Source organism: Tauraco erythrolophus, chromosome 1, assembly GCF_009769465.1.
Source record: "Tauraco erythrolophus isolate bTauEry1 chromosome 1, bTauEry1.pri, whole genome shotgun sequence".
Taxonomy (NCBI): domain Eukaryota; kingdom Metazoa; phylum Chordata; class Aves; order Musophagiformes; family Musophagidae; genus Tauraco; species Tauraco erythrolophus.
The window spans coordinates 25003026-25009693 of NC_141465.1; positions in this window are offsets into that span (position 1 = coordinate 25003026).

A 6668-nucleotide genomic window follows, 5' to 3' on the forward strand; every position below is an offset into this window, starting at 1 on the left:
CAGCCGCAGCGGCCGGGAGCTCCCCTGCTCCCCGGCAGCAGTTGGGCTCTCCCAGAGCGCGGCTGCCGTGTCTCCCCCGCGCGGGGTACGGGGGCGGGGCGGGAGGGGGGTGTGTGTGTGTGAGGGGAAGTCGCCGGGTGCCGCGGCAGCCCCGCCCCCGCGGCGCGGCATGGCGTGTCTGCCCCGCCCCCTGCTCCGCCAGCTCCGCCTCAAGCTCCGCCCACCGACAGCCTAGCTCCGCCCCCCGCCCCGCCCAGCTCCGTCCCCCCCCGGGGGACCCCGTGGATGGGGGTGAGTGTCGTGGCGTAGTTGGCGTCTCGTTTGCGGCGTAACTCTGCAGTTAACCCAGCGTACGTTTACATGGAATTAGCTGGTGATACGTCATGCAGGGTACCCGTGGGATTCGTGTGGATGAGGTTTTGCTAGAAACGCGAAATTCATTTGTGGCCGGGAATTGAGGCCAGGGAGGGGTGGGCGAATGGCGAGGAGGAAATAGAGTCGAGTCCTGCGGCCGCGCGTGTGTGCGGGAGCGGCAAATCCGCGTCGAATTTTAGCTACGTCCTTTGGTGGCGCAGGATGGGACTAGTCTAACCTGAGCCTTCCAGGAAAAAAAAATTGCTCCTTGAGTATTGTTGTTTCATTCTGTGTACCTACCGAGGAAGGAAAGAAAAAAGCTGCTGTCGAACAAGATTAAAAGTTAGTGTGCATGAAAGGAAGAAGAGGAGAAGGAGAAGGGAGGATATGCCTAAACCAGAAACAGTCTTACAGTCACAAGTATAGATATTTGACATGGTGGAAAATGCCAAGTGCAGGCTGTAAGCATGATCCGAATGGAAAGCAAAACCAAGCCAGGTCTGTGCTCGCACTTCGTAGGTGAAGCCACAACTGGTAGATTGTATCGTCTTGAGAATTTCCACAACTGACGGAAATTACGTACAACACCACATTCCTACGTGTCAAAGTAAGATTATTTATGAGAGAGCTAAGTAATCTTCCAGAACCTCCTCTGTCAAAACACGTCTCTACAATTTTTATTGTTTCTTTCACTATATTTTCTTGGGGCGTTTTCTTCAATTTTATCAAAAAGAAAGAAAAAAGAAATCCCACGCCGTGCTAGATCACATCCTTCACAACTCTTAAGTAGTGAGTCAGCTTTAGATTTGCTTTTGTTGGAGGATGACAGAGCATATTTCATCCCAGAGCTTCCTGAAATCTTCCTCAAATTGTTTCTTGCACGGGCTGAGACTGGACTTGGGAAAGGGGTTGCATTTCCTCATCCTCTCATCATCTGCTTTTTTTGTTATGCATGAGGAGTGGCAAAGAAGCAGCAGCCTGACTTCATTGCAAAAGCAATATTAAGAGAGAAAAAAAGGTTGTCAGCCTGGAGTAGATTTAGAAACAGAAAGGAGAGACTGGACAGATGATAGTAGAGGATTATAAAATGTATAAATATTGGAGTATTTTCCCCTCCAGAATCTGCTGTAGATCCAAAGGCTATTGAGTTTCAACAGCCCATCGCCACAGTGCAGGAGCAGCTGTGAAATCCGATGGCAAAAAAAGTCATGAATCTTGTTAATAAATGACATGTGGGAGACAGTATGGCTCTCGGTAATTGAGCCGCTTTTCTTGTAAAGAATTACTCTGAAATAGAGAGGTCATTGCAATAAAAATGGTGAAAGAGAACTAATGCTTCAGGTGCAAAGTTACGAAAAAACCTAGTAAATGCCGAGATGAAGCTTGTCTGTGCAATCTTAACTACCGCCCATGATGCAGTTTATATGTATACATACACATACATATTTCCTCCCAAGACCCTTGGTTCATCAGTGCACGTTATTCTAGCTAACGGTTTACTTACATTGAAAATTATTTTAGTAGCATACTTTTTATGTATCTTTTTCCCTCCTGAGTTTGCATTTTCATTATAAGGAGGCCTTGGCAGTGATCGTTGTTTTAATAATTCCCACTGTTTCACCTTCCCCCAGCTGCTTGGTCGCGTTCCCACACTATTTTCTTGCTGTGTTTCAGTGTTTGTGAGATGACACAAGGGACTCGATCACCGATTTAAGAGAAATAAAATTAATTCTACCTCAGATCGATTCACTCCTTTGCTTCCCAGTGCAGCCCTATAAGCACTGGTGGGAAGGCGGCTGAAGGGGTAACGCATAGATGAAGTGAGTACTCAGGCCCCTGTATCATGAAATCATGGCTTGAGCTTCCTTAGGATCTTCACTCTGAGTAGATAAAAATCGTAAATGAAAGCTTATGTCAGTGTTTTACGGGCATACTTAGTTCCAGTTTCCTGAGTGAAGATTTAGAAGTTCTAAAGTTAAAAAAACATTTTGCTGAAAAATCCAGCGTTAAACAGGAGTCCGGGGAGAGGTGCGGTTGCGTGAGCACTATCAAAAACACTGCAGCAAATCCCCAGCGGATGTAACGAATAGTATTGGCACTGCTCAAATGAAAGTATCTGTGTAGGTTTCTGTGTGCGTAGGAAAAGAAACTCAGGAAAGGAGAAAAGTTTATAAATTTGCATTCGAAACTCACAGTCTAGGTGAGGTAGGTCTGCCCACCTGAACACATCTAAAAAGTAGCGTTTCAAAATCAGCCTGACTTCTTTCTCTTCTCTTTCTGCTGTCTTCATTCTGCTCTCCCCTGGGCTTGGGGATATTTTTTCCCTCTGTAGGTCAGGCGACTGGGGCTTTTCCAGGCATTCTGGCAGATCTTCGTGTTCTTCAGGCAGTTCTCTGTCGGCAGCTAATAAACACATAGATTTTCTCCAATTCTTCTGTTTTTTTTTTTTTTTTGTATTCTGCTGTTTTTTTCCTAGTTACTTGTTGCTGTCTTTTTTTTTTTTTTTACAGATCTTTTATTTCTGTGTTCTCTAACCTTTCCTAGTTTATTTTATCTTTCACCACTGGAAGACTAAACAAATATAGATAGGAATACTTTGCTGTACCCCCTATCTTTACTCCTCTATTTTGTGACTTGTTATATCTTCTTATTCTCCCAGTCCTCTTTCAGCTTCACTCAGTGTGCAACCTTTACTATAACGTATTATTTTAAACCTTTATTGACTGATCTTAGTCCCCTTAATGTGTGGTATAAAACCCAATTGAGGACAGGTAGTTCTGCTTTCCCTCTCCCTGCCATTTCCTTTGTGTTGGATCTGGTGATCTTATGGCAAGGTGAAATGAGTCACTGAGGTGATGCAAAAGAAAAAAACCTCAAACTAAAAAAAATCCCCTCAAAACTTCTTGATCAGCTCATTGAAATGACTATATGTTCAGCTACATTACTGCTAGATTTGGTGTAAGGGTTTTTGGGGTGGGAATGTGACTGGCCTTCCCGCAATCTGAAATTGCATCAAACTTGATGTAACATCACCAGTTTTATATCTTGCTCCTAGTCCTTCTGTTCAGTTATCCAGTCCCTTCGGAATATCTTCCTTCCAGGCTATGATATCATGATCGTCTTTTTGGCAGCAGTGCCAGCTGAAGTATTCCCAGCTTCTATCCAATTTTTCCCCTGTTATTTTAATTTTTGTTGGGTTATGTGCTGAAAAGTGACCAATATCAGTCAGGTTCCTTTCGAGTTCACTGTGTGATTGCCCAGACATTCATTGTGATACTGCAGGGCGGTGTCAAGACGGCAGAAGGAGTAGAGAGCAGTAGTAGAGTCCATTTAAGCCAATTGCATGAATACATAGGTAAAGACAGCCTAGGTCTTTCTTCTCCTGTCTTTTTCTGTTTTTCTGTTCTTCACCTTGTCACCGTTTTCCTCCAGTCCCTTTCCTCTGTGTCCATCCTGTTCCTGTCCCTCCTGTTCCATTCATCCTGTGAAACCATGCAGTTTCTCCACTGCTTGTTCTGTAGAACACTCCTGTCTATGCTATGGCACACCACCAGTCTGTAACTCTTACACCTTCTTCTTGTTCTTCTTGCGCTTGCTGAATTGCATGCCTTAATTAAACTGAGATCTCCTACAGAAATTCAATTTTGTTCATTAGTCAGTGACAGAAGAAGATGTAAGGCTGTTCTGGAAACTCAGCAAACTCAGCACTGAACTTGAAGAGACACTGCTAAGGAAAATTTTAAAAGCTAACCACGATGTCACTGGTCTAATTCACAGATGTCCTCTGAGTAAACCAGCTAGAAAAGGAAAGATTGCTCATTGTTGAGATTTTCGTCTTCACGATTGCCCCTTGAAATTTAATATCCAGCTAGTGTGAAAAATGATTCCTTGGAAAGTCATGTCCTGTACTTTGTGAGGTTAGAAAAACAAATCTGCAACTGTGGACATCTGATAGGCCACAAAATGGAGGAAGCTGAGCCAACCTAAAATTACTTCTGAGTCACAGCACACAAGGGTGAAGCAACAAGAATTTGTGTCTTATAAACAAAGGCTTGTAGCAGGTTACTGGCTACGGTGGATCAGAGGCATGATAAATCAGTATATGGATGTTAAAACAAGTCATGAATGGGAGACAGAGGGGGGTGACTTCTCTGCCTTCACATTCTGATAAAAAACTTCCTAGTACTAGTTTATCCTGATTTTCTATTCAGAAGAACACACAAGATTTCCTGATCCTCACAAGATCTCATTGATTAATTATAATGATGAAACAGCACTTAATTTCTAAGTGGTGTTTATGCATTCCTTTTTCATCCGTAGGTGTGAATATCCTTTACAGTGCCTCTTGCCCCTTTAATAATCAACAACACTCTTTAAAGCTTTTTACACTTCATCTTTCAAGGTTAACTGAATGCGTTGTCTACTGCCACAGCCTTCTTTTCTGGCACAGCCTCGTTTTCCTCCTTGATCCTCACAACAATCTACAAATTTGTGGATGTCTACAAGTCACTGAAAGTCCTGTCCCAAGCTGATCATGCCTTCCTCCTGCCCAAATCTCAGCCCTTCTATACCACCTTAATCTCCCTTGACCTCTTAGTATTGTCTGACAGTGCAAGTCATTCCATCGTTTCTAAAATCAAGACTTCATATTGGCTTTTGGGTTTTCTCTGATGTACTTTCTAATTTTTGGCTATTTCTCTTAAAGCAGCTGATTCTTGTCAATCAGCTTTTAATCAGGATCTGTAACACATCCCTCGAAGTCCTCACAGCTGTGAGCCCTGTCTCTAGTTCTCTTACCCATGAACTTGGCATTGACTCATGTCTTATCCTGGTGACTCATGGCTCTCCATCGCTATTGCTGGCCTGTCTTTCCACACCCAGTTAAAATGGTCACCTCCTTGAAGGCAGCTACCACAGCTTACACTTGGCACAGCATGTTCAGGTCCTGTTTTTTCTCTCACAAACCTCTCTTTCTCCCTCTTTTTACTGTGAGTGCCACACTGCCCTTCAAGTCATTTAGGTCTTTAATTTGAATACAGCTTGCAGCGTAACAGTCTCTCGGGATCTATGCATGAAGATTGTGTCTATAGTATCTTGCTTCTTCCTACGTGTCAATTAGAAGATTCAGGCTTGTTGATTCAGGCTTGTCTCAGTTCCCTTGTCACTTCACACCTCACCTATTAACAGCTTCTCTCTCTGACTCCTGCGACTTCCACTGTGTTCTCCGAAAGCTCATTCAGAATTGCCCTGTGAGGATTATCTCCCTTGCTGACATAATGTCTATGTGTCTCTTCTGGCTTTCCATTTCATTAGCATCAAAGGCAAACTCATTGTCCTCTTCAAAGTTTCTGATCAATTGACTCTGTACTGAATCAGCTTTATTGTCTCATTGAGCATCAGCCCTCATGTACTCTCTGTCATTATTACTAGTCTTCACTGTCTCATTAGTGTATTTCTCACACAGTCACCTTTGGCCTTTTTACAAAGTACCTCCTCCTTTGCTGGAAGTTCCTTGCAACCTTTAAAGGAATTGGTTCATGCTGTCATCTCACCCAAGACTTATTTCTGCATTGTTGCCTAGAGCTGAACACGTAAAATGCAGTCATTGTGCTCTGTACCCTTCATTCTCTTCACCAGTGCTATTTATCCAGTTGTTCTACTCCTTGTATTTTTGCAACCTGTAAACTCCATTTGTTACAAGTACTTATGCAGTAGTTACCAAAGCCGTACGGCTGCCAAACTGTGGTCTACTGAAAGCCATTTAAGTAGTCGGAAGTCTCATGTTACTTGAGTAAAAGTTTCATTAAAGTTCTGGCTAAATGGTATATAATATTACGTGAGAAACTTTGAGAAGTGCCAGAGTGCCTCTGGCTCCCCAAACGTGAGGACCACTAGTTAGTACAGAAAGCTCTGATTTTTGATTAGGAGAATTTTTGTAATAATCTATTTTAGCAACATCAACACAGTGTTATGAAACCTACATCTATACCTATAGCATTATGAAACTTTTGTGATCTTTAATGACTTTCCACATGTTGAAATATCAACCTGAAAAGTATACAACAAGGTAGTTACCTATCTGAGAGAGCAGAAAGATGTATATCACTATCTACTACACAGATTGAGGTGCGAGTTCTGAAGTATGTAGGTGTTTCAGTATCTTAGCAAATGCTCTATACTTACCTGGAGAAACGTTAGCATTAATTGTGTTTTCAGCACACAGAGTATGCTGTCTTCCTACTACAGCAGCAAACACAAGAACAGCATCTTCAGGCTACTGTCCTCCCAATTTTTTTTTCAATCCTGAAACTGCT